The sequence below is a fragment of the Mirounga angustirostris genome, unplaced genomic scaffold, assembly GCF_029215605.1.
Source record: "Mirounga angustirostris isolate CCGP_5_RB_7025 unplaced genomic scaffold, mMirAng1.0.hap1 SCAF_14, whole genome shotgun sequence".
Taxonomy (NCBI): Eukaryota; Metazoa; Chordata; class Mammalia; order Carnivora; family Phocidae; genus Mirounga; species Mirounga angustirostris.
Window position 1 is genome coordinate 79,572,422 of NW_026991722.1, and position 16,452 is coordinate 79,588,873.

General features: G+C 44.9%; 1 protein-coding gene across 1 annotated transcript in view; it reads right to left on the reverse strand.

The window, feature by feature from the left end:
- Positions 1 to 16,452, reverse strand: part of LOC123853039 (large ribosomal subunit protein uL11-like) — a 267,057-nt gene that overhangs the window by 115,831 nt on the left and 134,774 nt on the right. The window contains exon 3 of the mRNA XM_064578450.1: positions 15,483 to 15,584. The gene's annotated coding sequence lies outside the window, so the exon portion shown is untranslated. The remainder of the gene's footprint in view (positions 1 to 15,482; positions 15,585 to 16,452) is intronic.

Here is a 16,452-nt window from a genome sequence, read left to right on the forward strand (position 1 = left end):
TTTTCCAATGAGAGCAGGTCATATTTCAAACTGCATTGCCAAGGTATCAGGAGCCAGTAAAAGGGGGCATTTAACACCGTATTTATTTTGACTGGCAAAACAGGTCACGGCTGTGAAAGAAACAGCTCTTGAGAATGAGGCACCCTCGCCGACTCTGGGCTCGCTCTCCCCACACACACACTGTTTAAAGCGTTCCAGAGTTGCTGCCAACTTTCCTGGCAGAGCTCTTATTTCTTTACATGCATGTTGCATTCCGTCTGTTTAATGTGTGCTCTGTGCCATTCGTGGATTTTGGCAAGGCCCGGCGAGGTGGCATGGCATGCTCAGGCTTGCTCGAAGCAAAACAGGGCAGGAGGCAGAGGGAGACTGGAGGCCGACGAAGAAGCCCTCTTTCCCCTTTGGCTCAGGGGTCCTGCAGTTGCACACACAGCGAAGGGGATGGCCTAGCAGTCTTTCTCCAGATGTGGTTGAATCACGTGCATACCACTCCTGCATTTCCCTCCTGCAGCGGGCGGGGGGAGGCTTCGGGGGGCGCAGCTTTACCGTTTCTGATACACGGCCAGAAAAAGAAAAGTGACGGAGTTAGAGGGAAAAGCTACTCACACTCACGAATCTGGGCTTTCCCTGGAAGCCTTCTAAGGCCTTGAAGGCCAGAAAATGCCAACACCTGGATCCCATAGTCCCAAGCCCTCAAGAAAACGGAACTCAACCTTTCCATTATTCTCAAGAACCAGTAAGTACTTGGTTGGAGATGCCGAGGCAACGTGCTGTGATCTGGATCCTATTTCATCCACTTGGAAGATGGGAGAGCCAGGTTTCTGCATTGCCAAAACATCTGGTGAATTGAGTTAAAAAAGAAAACGCACTCGTCCAGTGGGGGAGAAAACAAAACCCTCTAGAAACAGTTGTTGGGTATTGGGTGACCTAAGACATTCCATTGATTGACTCGAATGTTCTCTTTTGCATGATGAGTAGAGCCCTTCAGAAGGGGGAAGGAAAGACTCTGTCCAGGGAGGGAAAGGAAGATCACGGGGTTAACAAACACAGAAAGGCTCTCCCTTTACGAAAAAGTTTAAGGACGCTTTTTTTTTTCTCTTACATCCAGCCAAGAGTGTGAACAGAATCTCCCTGTTAAGAAATGGAATTATTCACCTGAATCAGGAGAGATGACACGGCACAGGAAAAGATAAGGTTCAGGCTCCTAATAAGAAACAGCCACATGTGGAATAAAATTAGTGCAAGTTGTGTAATCCTAGTTGGCCAGTTGTAAGAACAGGGAGGAGAAAGGAGGATGGGGAACATGTTTCAGATGTGATTCAAGAGATCCTGGAGCTGGTCCTGACCCTCTGGGTTGGAATTTCTGACTCTCTTCTCTGCCTTGACTCAGAATAGGAAACCGTATCCTGACCGCGCGTTTCTTTTTATAGAATTAAACTTTCTTGCCAACTTCCTCCAGAGCACAAGATCATCCCTCATCATCTCTAAACAATACGCCAATCATCAGATGGAAGTAAGGGGTGGGGGGAGCACTGACCTGTTTGCACCAAACATAACCCAGGCCCAGGGCAGAAGACAAACAACGGGAACAGAGTTTGGATTGCGTACCCAGCCCGGTAAATACAGCATGTTCTTACAGGTTGGAAAACCATCTGGCTCATCTTTGTACTTTCTCTCTTTCTCCCACTTCTTCTGACTTGGATCTCATCATTCGGCTTTGACGTTGGCCAAGTTCACGTTTGCCAGTTACCGAGTGGATAATAGATGGCTTGTGAGATTAGTCAGATGCTAGAGATGAGGAGTCAGGCAGCCAAATGTATATGTCTGTGTGATAAAATGACTTCTCTTGATCCTGATTCCCCACCCAGCCGGATAGGCTATCCACATGCTGATGGGAATCAAGCAGGATGAGAACAGGAAAGACTTAATTCGAGTTCACTCGGGCGCCATATTTGCAACTGCCAATGAACCCCCAGGAGACCCCAGGCCCTGGCAGTCGGTGGCGGTCATTCCTTGTGTGTAAGGTATCCTGGAGCTCAGGAGTCCAAAGGGGACATTAATAGAATGCAAAGTGTTTAGTAGTCCCTCATTAAAAATGGATTTTGTTTTCAATGCTTTCGGGACGGGAACAGTGAGGTTGGAAACTGTGCTTGTAATTGGGAGCCGTTCTCCTGCCAGATTCTAACAGCTTGAAGGGATATCCAGTTTTAGGTTTACAGTACTACATTCTGGCTCATTGAAATCGCATCTAAACCTTGCCAGAATGTGTAATAAACTACAAAATCTGTACAAAAATATATCGACATAATGGCTCTGGAGTCTTAAGTCAGAGGGGTCAGGGGGGCACTTTGCCCCCAGCAGCATTGTTCTCACTCTGTCCTGTGGCAGACTTGGGTCACCAGAGACAATTACCATTCATGGGATTCAGACTCTGGTCTGACCAGTTGGCTCCACTGCCTAGAAAAACCATGTCGAAGGGCTGAGGCATCAGTCGCATCCTGGCCCATGGCCATGGAAGGAGGCAGCTCTACCAGTGTCACACCAGCCAAGGGCCTGGAGATTGGACTCAGCAGACCGTTTCCACTTGCTCCCAGAACAGAGTCTCACCTGCCATGTTCATCTCTCCACCCTCATCCCCGCTTACCCTTCGCTCACTGGGTTCTAGACACAAAACATCTTCCTTCACACCCTCCAGTTGACCAAGTTCCCTCCTGCTTTCATGAGCCTTTGCTCATGCTATTCCCACTGCCAGGAACAATCTTCTCCTGGCTCATTGCTGCTTCTCATCCAGCACTCAACTTACAGGTTGATTTTTCATGGAAGTCTTCCCTGATCCCATGGACTGGGTTCCTCCCTAGCTATCTTAGTCCATTCAGGCTGCTGTAACAGAAATATAGGCTAGGAGGCTCAGGCAGCAAACATTTCTCACAGTTCTGGAGGCTGGGAAGTCCAAGATCAAGGCAGATTCCGTGTCTGGTGAGGGCCTGCTTCCTGGTTCATAGACAGCGGCCTCGATGCTCTGTCCTCACATGGCAGAGGGGTGAAGGAGCTTCTGGGGACCCTTTTATTAGGGCACTGATCCCATTCCTGAGGGCTCCACTCTCATAACCTAATCACCTCCCGAAGACTCCCCCCGCAAATACGCTCACATTACGGGTTAGCATTTCTGCATGTGAATTTAGGGGGACCCAAACATTCAGTCCCCAGCAGTAGCACTTACTGTCACTTAAAACTTCTGTTTGACAGCTCATTAGAATAGCAGTTCTCCAACTGTACTGTGCACGCAAGTCACCTGAGATCATGTTAACGTGCGATACGGGTGCTGATTCAGCTCTTCTGGTGTAAGTCCTGAGACTGCATGTCTAACAAGCCCCCAGGTGATGCCGATGCTGCTGGTCCATGGCCAGCACCCTAAGAGCAATGGTACCAGTGGTTCCCAATCAGGGTTCCATGGGAGAAGAGAGCCTGATGGTAAATGAGTTGAGCTGCTATTTTCTTAGTTCTCCTAAGAGTGGTACTTAACTAGAACCGGTAGCTAGAAGTTAATTAATTCCTTACATCTCTTGGATGCCTTAGGGCAAGGTTTCCTGACCTCCATACCCTTGACATTTGGGGTTGGATGATGCTGTGTGGTGGGGGCTGTCCTGTGCATTGTAGGATGGTTAGCAGCGTCCCTGGCTCCTACCCCCTAAATGCCAATAGCATCATCCCCCTAGTTGTGATGACCAAAAATGTCTCTGGACATTGCCCCAGGTGTCTGGGGAGACAGCATCCCCCTAATGAGAACTACTGTCTTGACATTAGGGCATCATTCCCTGGCAGTACCCAGTTAAGAAGTGTGGGAGGTCAAAGAAAGTGTTCTGCTCATGGCTGCAATCCCATTGTTTAGCGCAGTGTTCTGTATACCACAAACCCTCAACATGTTTGTGCATTGAATGAATGAGTGAACTAATCGAAATAAATGAATGAAAATGAACTCCAAAATCATGCTTGGCTGGTGGGTGACTAGAACTGCCTTCACACAGCCTCCAACCTCCTCCGCCCCACTCTCCCCCTCAAAAAAACAGTAAAACTTAGTGGGCCGGTTGTCATCCAAGGCACAATTTTTCTAAATGTAGCATTTTCCAAAGTAAATATCCTTTTGAAAAAAATGTGAAGAAAGATTCTCGCTTGAGATCTTTTTTTAAATGTCTCCAATGACTAAAATCCTCTTACAGTAAGTACCTAGAGAATTGCATTTGCTTAAAGAAGAAAAAAAAAACTGCTGTTTTTAGTCTTAAGTGTAGAAAGTACTTGAAAATCATATACTTATTTTTTTTTTTTTTTGCATCTGACTGGGAAAATTATAAAATGGTAGAATTAATTTTGGTTCTAGATTGTTTCTAAAACTCTATCTCAGACTGAGGCCTCATGGATAAAGTAGCATCAGGGAATTATTTGAAAAAAAGGGGGGGGAAGTCCCCATAGTAATAACACCAGGAATTTGAACAAAAACAGTAGTTGCAGTTTTTGGGGGGTGGGTAGGGGAGGCATGTAAGCTTATATGGTTTCAAGACATAAACTGCAAATAAATAAAGATAAATCTGCACCTTACTTAAAAACTAGGGACTTGGGTTCAATTAAGAAAGAAGGGAAATTCATTCAATTTGCTTGTTTCTGCACACTCAGAGACTCAGAAACAAAATTTTAAACCAAATTGCTATGTAGAAAGCAAAGCCAACTTGTCCTTCTTTTTTTTTTTTTTAATTTTTTTTTAAAGATTTTATTCATTTATTCATGAGAGACAGAGAGAGAGAGAGAGAAGCAGAGGGAGAAGCAGGCTCCCAAGGAGCAGGGAGCCCGATGTGGGACTCGATCCCAGGACCCTGGGATCATGACCTGAGCCGAAGGCAGACGCTTAACCATCTGAGCCACCCAGGCGCCCCCAACTTGTCCTTCTATTCCAACCTTTGGGCAAATGGGATTTGGAGAGCTAAAGAGGTTTCTGGAAAAGGATACAGTGGTGGTGACATTCCAGAGCTCTTCTAGGCATATCTTTCTTTACCTAGTAGAGGCAGAAAATGTTTTTTTATCTTGCATGCCTACTCTGCAATCAATTGGTCATGGCTGTATGCATAGTATTTTAGGGGGAAAAGTGCTATGATTGATTGGTAATGTCTGCCACAGACACAGGAATGGAGAGTGTGTATTTGATGGTATGTCTTTTCTTCTATCATAGGTGTCCTAGGCAAAAGGAGAACATCAAGAAGGTGTGGCACATCTGAGCATAACACTTCTCACTCCATTTCACACAGATACTCCAAGATAGCATTTAGATTCAAGAAAGCTCTCAAGACAGACATGACACAGAAACACACTTTGGGGGGAAATTTCCCTTCCTTCACTGGACTTATTGGAATAGGATACCAAATGAGTGACTCCCTCTCAGCGTCAGCACGGCCAGAACATGCCATTTCCTTCCATCTGGTTACCCTCCATTCGACTGTCACTGTGACACTGTATGCTGCTGAAACAACACTTCCTCCTTGGAATAAAAAGGTCTTTTTCATAAGACTTATTAAATCTGAGTATTGATCATATTCATCATTATTCAGTCTGTTTTCTGTCCACAATATTTAAATGAAGGGAAATGAAAAATAGAAAAAGACAAGCTTAGGATCTTCGAGACGCTGATGAATAAGTAATGATGGCGAAGAAAGCAACAGTGACCATAAAAAAAAAAAAAAACCCTCTCAAAGTTAAAAAAAAATCCACAAGTAGACTCTTAAGTTTCAATATTAGTCTGTATTTCGAAAATAAGAGTAGAGATGATTAAGGAGATGAATTCACATTTGAATAGAGTCCAATGACTTAAGAATTATTTGGATTCAAATATTTCAGTTGGACAGGGAATGATATTAGAGTTATATGATACATTAGGGGTTGAAATGAAATGGAAATATTTCTTTCATTTAAAAGCAATTTTCTTGCCTTTGTGGTCCTTGAGAGTTTCCTAGCATGTAAGTGCCAACCACCTTCCCCCTCCTTTGCTTTGGACTCACGGACTCCTATTTCAGATCCAGCTTGTTTTGGGGAGGGGGGGCATGGAGTCTGAGTTCATGAGGGCTCCTTTTGTAAATCACGTGGTTGCAAGGGAAGGCTTTCCACGTAGAGTTGAGAAGTCAGTAATTTTGAATCCAAATTAGAAAGTTTTGGTAATAGTGATAGAGTGGAATCACACCTGAATTTGGTGCTACCTTTACAGCCTCCAGATCACAGAAAATACCACCAGGAGATCCATCACTGATTAGTGGGGCGAAACAGGAAATGCCAGCTTAGAAGGACAGGAAGCAGGTGGCTGAGCTCTTCTCCACCACTTCTCAAAAACAGAGTGTCTGTGGGGCGACCCCATCCAGCAAGATCTAACCTTAAGCCCAGCAAATATTTAGTAAGCACCTACTATGTGCCAGGCCCTGTACTAAGGGCTCTTACATATGGCGTCTCATTAAACCCCCAGGATAAGCAGAAACATCCTAGCGGATTCCACTCATTTCTCAGTCCTAAGTGTGGATTTAATAGTTACCTGACAGCAGGGTTTCTCAACCTCAGTGCTACTGGCATTTTAGGCTGGACAATTCTTTTTTTTTTTTTTTAATTATTAAAAATTTTTTTCTCTGTAGGATTTATTTTATCTTATTTTATTTTATTTTTTTAAGTAGGCTCCACGTCCAGTATGGAGCCCAGTGTGGAGCTTGAACCCATGACCCTGAGATCAAGACCTGAGCTGAGATCAAGAGTTGGGCGCTTAACTGACTGGGTCATCCAGGCACCCCTAGGTTGGATTATTCTTTGTTGTTGAGGACTGTCCTGTGTTGTAGAACGTTTAACAACGTCCCTGGCCTCTACCCATTAGATGCCAGTCGCATAGCCCACCTTAGGACTACCAAAAATGTCTCTAGACATTGCCAAATGTCCCCTGGAAGGGCAAAACTGCCCTCCGTTGAGACCCTCTTCCTTAGGGACGGAATGGTTTGAATCCTCCGGCAACTCTAGACAAACATTCCTTTTATTCCCTCTATGATCTGACTCAGTGGTTCTCAAACCCAAGGGGGCCATACACAATACTGTATATGCCCTACTATATGGGCAGGAGTAATTTGACTCCATCCATTTTTGCCTTCCATGTTTACATAAGAACTTAACCTCTCCCTTAAATTTAACACCACTGGCCTCCTGAGGAGCCCAGCAGAGGTCACAAAGGTCTTCCCAGTACCGACTCTCTCTCATGCCCAGGCTTTTTCTATGAAGCCAGTGATGATAACTGCCATTTTTGAACACTCCCCTTAGAGTCGGACCAGCTCACCGTATCCTCACGACGCTGTGAGGTTGGTACTGTTTTTGTTCCACTTCAAGAGGAGACACTGAGGCTCACAAAGGTTAAACGGCTTGCCACGAACCACACAGCTAGTAAATGGTGGAACCTATTTGACGCCAAGCCGTATTGCTTTTCAATAGAAAATATGCACAGCGTACGCTCAGTAACTATTAGCGGCTGTTAACTAGTGGGAAACAAATCTGTCTAATTTGATCATGAGCAGTTATTCAAAAGGATTCCCCTGAACCAAAAAAGACAGTTCCTACTGGCCAGTTCTCCCAACACTGCAGCTAGCAAGGATCTGGATATTCAGGATGTATATGGATACATACCCCAAATTGTGTTGCTTTTCCAAAACACAAAACAGAAGACACCCAAACATGCATTAACTAACCGTCAAAACAAAACAGATCATTTCACTCGGAGCTACAAAAAGACCAGAGTGTTGGCAGGTACTATAAAATAATCTCGATCACACTTGCCACATCATAGCATCATTACACATTTACTACTACATTTCCCCCGTGTGGCTGGGTGCTTTCCGAGGTCAGGGCCTGACTTACTCATTGTCACCTGACCCTGGTCCCAAACTACCTTTGCTGAGTTCGTGAATAATACATGAAGGCACTTTGTAACCTAACATTTACACACAATTTATCTCCATTCTCTCAGTAACTGTGGGTGGTATATATTTTCAAGATCCTCTTTTTCATAGAAAGAGATGGGCGCTGGGGGAGAGTGACTGGCCCAAAGTCACTCCTGGTGACCCCGGTAGAAGGTGGTTCCAGGCTTTGTACTCAAGTCCAGGGCTTTGAAGCCCCGATCGCATGCTTTTTCCAGTAAGGACTTCCAAGGTAAAGGTGTGTTCGGAACCCCAGGTGCCAGACTGGGCCCTGATGTCTAATATTTCAACTGTTTTAGTATCAAGCAAATTGAATATAGGGAAATTGCAGCCTACTCGCCTTTAATGTACATGGATTCAGTCACGTATGCTTGGGGAGAAAGGGAGAGCGATGGAGCAAGTATAGGTAGTTTCCATAGAGGGCCATGGGGTGTGTGCGTGTCCAGGAGAGTGTGGGTGGGGCCTGAGAATGCTTAAACTTTCTCATCACAGGAATCATCAGCCTCTCTTCATGTGTGACCCTTGGCTGCCCTGAGTGGGAGTCCAGTCTTTATAAATGTTTTCCAAGTGTTTAAGGATCATCATTTCTCATATAATCTGACCCCTAACTTCGTCCTATTCTCAACCAAATAGTGTGGGATAAACTGGCTTAGACAGAACCTACTGCATTGAGAGACTGTCTATGGATAACCAGTGTGGCTATTTCCTAAGAGATTTTTTGAGGGATATATGTGACTATCACCAAACATGCTGATTTTTTATCCCAAGATATACTTGAGAATCGCTGGAAAATCGTCAAAACCAGACCTTATGCAAGACATAAAATAAGAGGGCGCCTGGGTGGCTCAGTCGGTTAAGCGACTGCCTTCGGCTCAGGTCATGATCCTGGAGTCCCGGGATCGAGTCCCACATCGGGCTCCCTGCTCGGCAGGGAGTCTGCTTCTCCCTCTGACCCTCCCCCCTCTCATGCTCTCTGTCTCTATCTCATTCTCTCTCTCAAATAAATAAATAAATAAAATCTTTAAAAAAAAAAAAAGACATAAGAAAGAAGGACAACTTTGACTTTTTTTTCTTTTTAGAGCTAGGCATTGTTCTATGAAGTTCACGTATATTAACTCATTTAATCATCTTAACATAACTATTTGGTAGATCCTAGCATTATTATTCCCATTTCACGGATGAAAAACTGAGGTACAGAGAGCTTCAGTAAGTTGCCCAAGGACATAGCTAGAAAGTGACAGAACCAGAATTTGAACCCAGGTAGACTGGGCCCTTGAGACTGCACCACACTCATCTCCCCAACCAGGCAGTGATCCCCAGGAGACTGGGACTAGAGTCCCTCATCTTCCCATCTCCTCCAGACCTGACCCTGTCCTGTAACCACTGGGCATCCCATGAAGACTTGTTTGGATATGAATCAACCTCTTAGATTGTTGCCTGTCCTTTGAAACATTTTGACAAGGGAAAAGGAAGCCAGGAACTTAACATTTTGAGGCTATCTATAGCTTGGTAAACACCAAAAGGAGTGGAAACAGAGCGATAAAATGAAATATAAACAACCTCACCATTATCTACAGAGTACCTTATAATGCATAACAGTGGCTGGTTGCTCTCTATAGAAAACACCACCTCTTTGCAATGTTTTGTTTGTGTTACCGTTTCTGTTAGTGTGAACGAATTACAAATAAAGACTCACTTAAATATTTTAGTGAGAATTCTACTAATTGGGCCAGGGGTGGAACGCGGGTCTATATTTGTTCTCTGAAAAATGCCTTGCGAAGCCCAATCGCTTCCGCGAGGTAGCAGGGAAAAGGCTTAGCCTACTCAAGACAACTGTTTTCAAGCAAGTTGACAACCACTTTGCCAGGGTTTCTTTAATGAGCTAATTACAAAGGGCTCTTAGGTGTTCTCTGCAGCCAGTCCTGGAGGAGCTCTACTTAAGAAATACTGAATTGAGTCATTAGCACCTGAAATACTATGAACACTATAGACTCTGAGGAACTCACAATGACATGAATGTATCTGCCACTTCAGACTGATCTCCTGTAACAGGACTTTTTCAGTGGCAAGCAACAGAAAACCAACTCAAACTGGCTTAAAGAGAAAGGAATGTTTGCTAGCATTAGGCATGGCTGAATCCCTGTGCTTAAAGGATGTCAGCAGGAAACTGACTTTGTCCATTTCCTGGCTTTTCTTCCTTTGTGTTCCCTCCATTCTCAAGCAGGCTTCCCCTAAATGCTGTGAAAGCTGTTCCTGGCTGTACATTTTACCAGCTTAGCGTCCCAGTAGAAAGCAAGCACCTAGTTCCCAATAGGTAAGGCAAGGGGGGGGGGGGGGCGGAAATCCCGGGGTTAAGATTCTTTGGCTCTGATTGGCCCAGCTTGGGTCACATGCCCATCCTTGAGCCAATCCCGTGGCCAGAACAGTGGCACTGTTCTAAGTCAGGATTGGGTTGCTGCCTACCCCTAAAACCAAGACTTGGGAGGACCCGTTTGAACCACAAGGATCAAGGGGGAGGAGGGCATTTTCCCAAAAAAACATCCAGATTCTGATGCCAGGCTGGGGGTGGGGTTGTGAATGCTGGGTAGTCAAAACCAGTGAGTGTCCTTAGATCCTTCTCTCTAAATTATCTCCAACAAGCAAGGTGTTAGCAAGCAGAGGAACTCCCTGTGGTTTACAAGCATAATCTAGATATTTGCTTAGGATAGCTGAGGTTTAAAACATGGCCTGTATTGGCTACAACGTTTTGGAAATATTTTCTGCAAATCGCGCTCACCCACATGGCTTGAAGTTTGGGGGTTTTTCTCTTTCCTTTTTTTTTTTTTTTTTAAATTCTTGGAACAAGTCCTTAAAAAGAGGAACAGAAATGCCACAGGATGATTCGAAACAGACGACTCTGAGAGCAGACAGATATGGCAAATTAGCACACAGTTGACATTCCTTCTGTCCCGATGACATTTCTTATGTTGAATAATATTCTCAGGGTTCCTCTCTGCCTCTCCTTTTTATGTTAATGACTTAGTTCCTAATTACAAAAGCAATATCTGCCTAATTCAGAAAGAATTGAATGCATCCGGAAAGCACCAAGGTGAGCCCAGGAGCACGCGCGTGTACGTGCATGCTCACACACACGCGCACACACACACGCCCTCTGCTACCATTTTAATTAGAAACATCTATTTATGAGTACGGGGCCCTAGGTGTTATCCAGGCATTATGTAGCCCCATTTCACAGATGAGGAAACTGTGAATTGAACTCATGTGTCTGACCTCAAAGCCCTTGCTCTTATCTACTCTATTATTCCTCCACGCTATCGTATCACCCAAAGCTTTCCGAAATTAACCTTGCAAAAATGGCATATTGTTCATCATGTTTCATGACCTGCTTTTTCATATGCCGCATTTTCCCATGTCAATTTACTGGGCTCCTATGCAATATTTTTGGACCGCATTGAATCTATCATTTGGACATTTACTCAACTAATCCCTGAATGTTGGACATTTAGGTTGCTTCTAATTTTTCAGTATTATGTTAATGCTGCAGTGAACCACCTTGGGGGAACATTTTCCCATACATCTCTGCTTATGTCTTTAAGATAAATTCCTAGAAGTGCTGGATCAAAGAGATTGTGTATTTTTAATGTTTAGTATCTATTGCCAAACTGTTCTTTAGAAAGGCAGGCCCAGTGTCCAAAACCACAGCAACATATGAGTTGAGTTTCTGGATCTCCACTCCGTGTCATTATGCCTCTTCCTCAGACATTACTAGTCATTAGCGAATTGTGCCTCCCACCCCCTGCAAAGGAAAATGGAGACCTTTACAAAGTATAAATCATTTAATAGTATTTAAATGGTTTAATGCAAATGTAGTGGTAAAAATTCGTCAGTAATAATTTGTATCCTGATCATTGTTACTGTCTGCATTAGGAGAGTTCATAACCTTTATTCCTCAGCCCATGGGACTGAATCCACAAGCTTGGCACAGGACTCTAGCCAGTACCATTAAGATAACAGGATACAAGTCAGAGTGATGTGTTGGCTTCAGTGAAGGACACTATAGGGCCGACCTGTCATAATAATCCTTGCTTATGACTTTAAGTGGTTATGTTGACATGGAGCCTGTCCCACCCAGCTTCCCTCTGTATGGAAACCACCCTGCTTTAGGGAGCCCCTGTCAGCTGCTTTGTGTCTCAGGATGGGTCCTGAGTGGACCCAGGCCATGGCCTATAATATAGCTGGACTCAAAACACAAGACAACCATCTTCTTTGGGGGATCTGAAGTTGAAGAACTGAAACAACTGAAGATAAGCAGAGAGCAGCTAAGTCCATTAGTGGGAAGTGGGACACTGGAGGGAAGATTCTAGTCAAGACCCCATGGCTCTATGTCCGGCAAAGGCGTGGCACACGGTAAGTAGGTGCTCAGTACAGGAGATCTATCTTTTTCTACTCTGTTCAGCACCGCTTCCTCCTTCTTCTGGTAGCAGGACTCCCCATTCCTTCAAGAATGCCTATGGGTATTGTAATTCTAAAATGTTACCCTAGCAGGAGAAAGGCAGTTTCCCAAAGGAATGGGAAAGAGAGGAAATGAGTGTGATCCTCCAGAAGCAAAGGGCCAGGTGGGAGGTGTTGAGTATCATCTGGAAAGCTGAGGACCGAATGTGTTCCTGGGTGGCTTCTGGGGGAGGCGCAAAACCAAGCTCCTCTCTTTTGGGGCTTGGGTCCCTCCTGGCTTCTTTGCCTATCACAGACCATCTGACCTTCCAAGGACACCTGCCCTGAGCCCCTTCTCCAAACTCTTGTCCACTCTGATTGGACTCGATATGGAATTTAAGACATGGCATTGAGATGATTTCTTGACTTGCCATCTATCAGGACTCACGTCTTAGCATCAGTCATTCATTTACCAAATGTTTATTGAGCACCTACTCTGCATGGCCCTATTCTAGAAAGTTGGGGTATAGCAGATCCTGGCCTTCATCAAGCTTACTGTCTAGCAGGGGGAGATAAACAATAAGTAATAAATCATAAGAAGCAAATTACCTAGTGTATTAGAAGGTTCTAAATGCTCTAGAAGAAAAAGTAGACCCAGATAAAGGGTGGAAGGGAAGTGGAGGGGCAGGTTGCAGATTTAAACAGATTACTCAGGAGTGGCCTCACTGAGAACAGATTGGAAGAAAGAGTGGGCTGAGTCACAGGTGCCCAGGGAAGGGTGTTTGAGGCACAGGGACCATCAAGTGCCAAGGCCCTAAGCGAGGAGCTTTACAATCCAGCAGGTTTGGGTTCCAATTGCGAATTCTCTACTTCCTGTCTGTGTAAGCTTGGGAAAATTAAGTAACCTCTCTGAGCCTCAGTTTCCTTATCTGGGCAATGGGAATAAAAATGAGAGAATACCCATAAAGCAGCTGAAACAGAGCTGATACTCCGTAACCGTTGCTAAGTATGGGCCCTTCCCAGTCCCAGAGATTTGGGGAAAATCACTGCAGGAAAGTTCGGGGCAGCAGCAGGGAGTGGACTGCGGTGATTAAGACCATGGCCCCAGCTCTGTGACCTTGGGCTAGTTTATGTAACCTCAGTCTCCTCTCTTTAAAGTGGGATAATAATAGCAACAACATCAGACAGGCGCTGGGAGGAATAAATGAGAGAATCCTGGAACGCGCTCAGGAGGTGGGCTGGGCTCTGAAGAAGCACTCGATGAATGGCAGCTATTTTTTGGCTGAAACCATGGGGAGAGAGGCTTTCTTTTCTTGGTAGGATTGCTAAGTTGGTAGAATGTGAGCTGGGAGCTGCTGGGGGCCATCCGCGGGAGGTCCTGCCTGCAAAGGAAGCCAACCCAAAGAAGGCAGAGCTGAGAGGTGGACAGAAAGGGACTCCCGATGACTTTAAAAAAAAATGGAACTTTTAAAGAATAGTATTAAAAACGTATTACCACAGGGTTACACCATGCATGCATGTAGCTTATGCAAACCCAACGCCGTGTATCGTGCTGGCCTTGGTAAGGAGGAAGTGAGTGCGAAACTCAGGAAGCAGCGTCAGGTGGGAGGTGTTGAGGGCTGTCCAGAAAGGTGAGGATGAATTTGTTCCTCCAAGGGTTCCGTAGCTGAGGGAGGCAAAAAAACCAAGCTCCTCATGCCTCTCCCCTGCAGGAATCCTGCCCAACCATCCCAACATTTAGCACCAGGATGCCCCTTTGAAAACCTCCCCAAATCTCACCAACTTGCTCATGAACCAGTTTGAGAAAAGGCATAGCAACAAAAAGCCACTATGAATTACTCTCTGCTTTTAAACGAATTTTTTTTTCCTTGCACTAGCACTAAAAATCTCATCATATGCCTAAGTGTGGGAGGTATTGTTTATTCATTCTACGGACAATTCTGGCTGAACTTTGGATATGCAGGCCCTTGCTGTGACTCTAGAGCCCAAACCCATCCCCCACGCCCAACCTCTGCTGCCTGCAGGCTGCGATGGGGTGGGTCTCAGTCTGTGGCCTGCAGCCCACTAAGTGGGTCTACAGCTCCCACCCAAAGGCCACACACCGATCCCGAAAGGCCACTCTTCCTCTGGTCCTTATGAACAAGTAACACATCCATTCATCAATTTCCAGCTTTATGCATGACTAAGTGCCACTTTCTAGGAAACTACTGAGTTACTACGATTTACTAGTCATAACTAAGTGAACCCAAGGTCAAAAAAAAATTGAGAGCCACTGTTCTAGGATCTGGAAATTCAGAAATCCCCTCTCTGTGGTGCTTTCACTGCCCCCAACACACACCCATGTCAAGAGCCCTGACATTTCCAGCTGCCCCCAAGTTAATCCTGACTCTGCACATTTAAACCATAATGAGTTATCCACACAACACACTTTAGACAGCTAGTATCCATAAATAACATTAAAATTCTAGTTCTGATCTCCAAATGCCTAAGCCTTCCTTCCTACATTTAATGAATATTCATTAAGATGAAAATACACCAGACATATTTTAGTTCTGGGGCATACGGTGATAATCCAGTCTGTCACGTTTCCTGTCTGCATGAAGCTTATAGTCTGTTATCTGTTATCTGTTATCAGAAAAAGATATCACGCAAGTGAACAGCGAAGCAATGGTATAAACCTGGGTGCTTAAAAAACAAAACAAGGTATGGAGGTGGAAAATAGCAGGGGAGGCCCTATGTAAACACAGTAGTCAGGGTTCTGTGGTTGCAAACAACAGAAAACGATGGTGGAATTTGGTTGAAAGGACATGAGGTGGCTCAAGGAAGCAGTGGAAAAACTGGACAAGAAGCAGGAAGGCCAGGAACCAGGGAAATTCTGGGGATCTAGGGAGCAGGAAGGAGTGGAGTGTCTTAAATGTTTCACATACAGAAACTGCCATGCCTCCCAGAGATGGTGTATAGTTCCCTATCCCTGACCGACTTGGACATGTGACTTGTTTTGGCCAATGGAATGTCAGCAGATATGACTCATATTCACATGTCAGATCTGAACTAAGAGCTTTAAAAGAGATCCGTCACCTGCTGTTTTCCATCGGCCATAAAGGCAATTTGTCCCGAAGCAGGGCTGCTCCTTCAGTCCATGTCCCAGAGTCAGAGGTGCATGGAGCAGAGCTGCAGCAGCTGAAATGTAATAGACATGAAATAAACGTTTGTTGTTATAGGCCACTACACTAGGGGATGTTTGTTACTGCAGCATAGCTGACAGATACACTGAAAAAAATGCTGTTACCCCCAAAATTGGTATGGCTGTTGGGCAGACAAAATCAATGGACATTGACTATTGAAGGCATTACTAGGAAAGTGACAAAAAAGCCCAAGCCTAAAAGCCTGCAAAATACTCCACCATGCAAAGAATCAGGTAAAGAGTGTTCTAGGTCAGGGAACCACATGTCCAAAATGTGAAGTAGAAAAGCACTTGGCATTGTTAAGAAGTCGGAAGAAGGTTGGCATGGCTGGAACATCCTTGTTCTTTGTCCTCACTCTGTTTCCAACCCTTCAGCTTGGATGGGTTTGTAGTGTCATTCTCACCTCCGTGGACTTGCTGGCCCACCTCAAATCCATCATCCCTGACCATGCACCTCTTGAAGGACTCAGCTTGCAATCGTCTCTGGTTTACCCCACTCTTAGCTATTTGGGGTATCATACTTGCCCAAACACCAGCTTGAACCCAGTCCGAACCCTCTGGAAACACAAGACTGGGCATCAGACAAAAGGGGCTTTCTCCCCCATCTCACTACCCAGGCTCATTTTGTGGGACTCCAACTCATCACCAGGGAAAGAGAAATCCCTCCACATATCTCCTAATTGGTGGCCACACACAGCTCGTTAAGCTTAATTAATGAGCCTCTATCAACTCATTTCTGAGGTCTTAGTGGAAAGTTGAATTCTACATGCAGTTTGGGGAAACAGATGGATGGGTGTCAATGCGTGGTTCTCGGTGGTAGTTTGTATTCCTGGTAGGCACTCATTGGACACTTGGTCTAAAACA